The sequence below is a fragment of the Momordica charantia genome (genome assembly GCF_013281855.1).
Source record: "Momordica charantia cultivar OHB3-1 chromosome 6 unlocalized genomic scaffold, Mcharantia_2.0 BLBB01000006.1, whole genome shotgun sequence".
In the NCBI taxonomy this organism is placed as follows: domain Eukaryota; kingdom Viridiplantae; phylum Streptophyta; class Magnoliopsida; order Cucurbitales; family Cucurbitaceae; genus Momordica; species Momordica charantia.
This window is the reverse complement of record NW_028275164.1, coordinates 16,714,659-16,717,015: the sequence shown is the minus strand read 5'-3', so window position 1 is coordinate 16,717,015 and position 2,357 is coordinate 16,714,659. Positions and strand designations below refer to the sequence as shown.

Genomic DNA, 2,357 nt, shown 5'->3' with positions numbered 1-2,357 from the left:
AACTCTATATTATAATGTATCAATTTACATATAATCTCTTAAGTAATTTGAACAATTCAAATTCTTCCAAAAACTAAATCCTCATTTTACCCGTTATGAGCTAGCAAGGGGACCTAATGGACCTACAGATCCGAAGCTCCAACGATGCTAGATTAATCGGTCAAACTCATGGACCGAGATAATCTAGATTCGTTAAGTATGGGTCATTGCACTAAAGACCCGCAGTTGCACTCTTCTCACTGCAGAATGTTTTCCTGTCCATGGATATACGACCATTAATGACGAGTCAATCCTTCACGAGTGTTGGTAACTCAAGTTGGGTCAAATTACCGTTTTACCCCTGAATTACATCTTACACTTTAAACACCACTGCTCTTCTAATGAACAACCCGGTTATGGTCCAACCAATAACCGGAAGTCCCTCTCGGCCAATGAGAGGGTAGGGCCCCTTGTTCAAGTCCTGAAGTCAGCATTTAAGGGAACACTCATCTACTCCCCTAAAATCGAGGAGGAGTGAATTCCATCTTGTGAAGTTATGTTCCCAGCTCCCCACTCGGTCTCGTCCCCAAAATGGTAGGAATGTTGAGTTGGCGACTCGAGCCACTTTCACCCATACAGATCAAAGGACGAGATCTCACGGGCAGGAGTCCATAACTCACTCAGGATTGAGAATGAGTTGCCTGGTCATCCTAAGAAATAACAACCTATTAGTTAACGGTGTTACATCTAAAGATTGCCTATTTCGTGGTCCGGTCTTATACAAACTCCTTGTATAGGATACCCACACTCGCATGTCTCCACACGAACGACCTGGATCGAGTCGTGTATAACCTTTACAGAGTGAGCCAAATCCATAGTGTTGCCAGGATAAGGTACCCAACCTTATCCATATACTATAGACGCTTTAGGTTATTCACGGGACATTATCCATTCATATATCAAGGGTATATCAAATTTATACCCCGTATATGAACTATATACTCAGTATATACTGTCCCGATTACATCAAAATAACCTTGGATGTTTAGTTTATTGGATTTGGACAATGCAATGCTATGTTTCAACAACAAATTTATTGAATAAAACTTTATTGAATATACATTTGTTTTTACATAATACAAACTACGAGTTTAGGGCAGCACACCCAACACATCCACGTTGCAATGTAAACATTTCCTTTGTCTTCATCTTTGGCCTTGCACTTCTTAGTAGTAGCATTAGCAGTAAGGTCAACTTTCACCCCCTTACCACTGTTTTTCTTCTTCTTGAATGTCTTACATCAAAAAGAAGAAAGTACATATTTGGTTCATGAGGTCGAACCTCGATGGACCCATTTTGAGGTGACAACGTTTGCGTCCCAATCCTGTTCCTTAATTTTCATAAGAGACTGGAGAATATGTAGTTCATTTAAGAGCGTGGTAAGGTTGTACTCTATCTTGTTCATCACAGCATTGCTGCGAAATTGTAGGAAACTTTTCCGAAGAAATTCTAAGATAAAGCTGACCTAGCTCCCCTCATTTATGACAGCGTCGTTCACTTCAGCCATATTAAAGTGGACCATTAGATTCAGAAAATGTTCTCGCACGGATGTTCTCTTTTTCATGCGGGAATTGTAAATGAACTTGAGGGCATCGTGTCGGGCTTGAATGGACGATTGTCCAAACATGTCCCGAAATAAGTCCATGATCTCCCTTACTGTGACCATGCTCTCATACTTCTTGGCCAGCACATCAGATATGCTTGCCAAGATGTAGACCTTAGCCTTGATCCATCTGTCATAGGCATCCTGACTACCTTGGGCTGTATTAAGCGTGGGAGCCTGATGACACTCCTCAGTCAAGACAAACGTAAGATCATCTACCATGAGTATCATGTTAAGGTTCGTTTTCCATTGGTGTAATTTTCGCCGTTTAGTTTTTCGACGGCAAGCAGGGCAATAACGGAAGTAGACATGTTGAAATACAAACAAGTCTATATTAGACATTTCACTACCCATTAAAACCCAATCAATTTAGCAAACAGTAATATGCACCCTATAATCAAGATTATTTTTGCACGATGCTTCAGTGACTTAGAGCAACACCTACCATGGGGGCAGTCAACTACTCCTTCACTGAATTGAGACATTCTAAACTAAATATAACACTCTAAACTAAATATTACACCAGAATAACTCTTATTCCTATAATAGTTAGTCATCGTTTGTTTGGTTAAGAAGTTATAACTAACTTAACAACTTCCCCAAGTGTGACCTGTCATTTTCGAACCTCAGAGGTCCGCCCCAATAAGTCTGCTGTAAAGAAGGACACAATATTGGTGCAAAACCTAAGAGACCTTATCCATTTATGGAGTTCGCC

General features: G+C 40.4%; 1 pseudogene; it reads right to left on the bottom strand.

The window, feature by feature from the left end:
- Positions 1-1,306: 1,306 nt before the first annotated feature.
- On the bottom strand, positions 1,307-1,953 carry LOC148210794 (uncharacterized; annotated as a pseudogene).
- Positions 1,954-2,357: the final 404 nt, after the last annotated feature.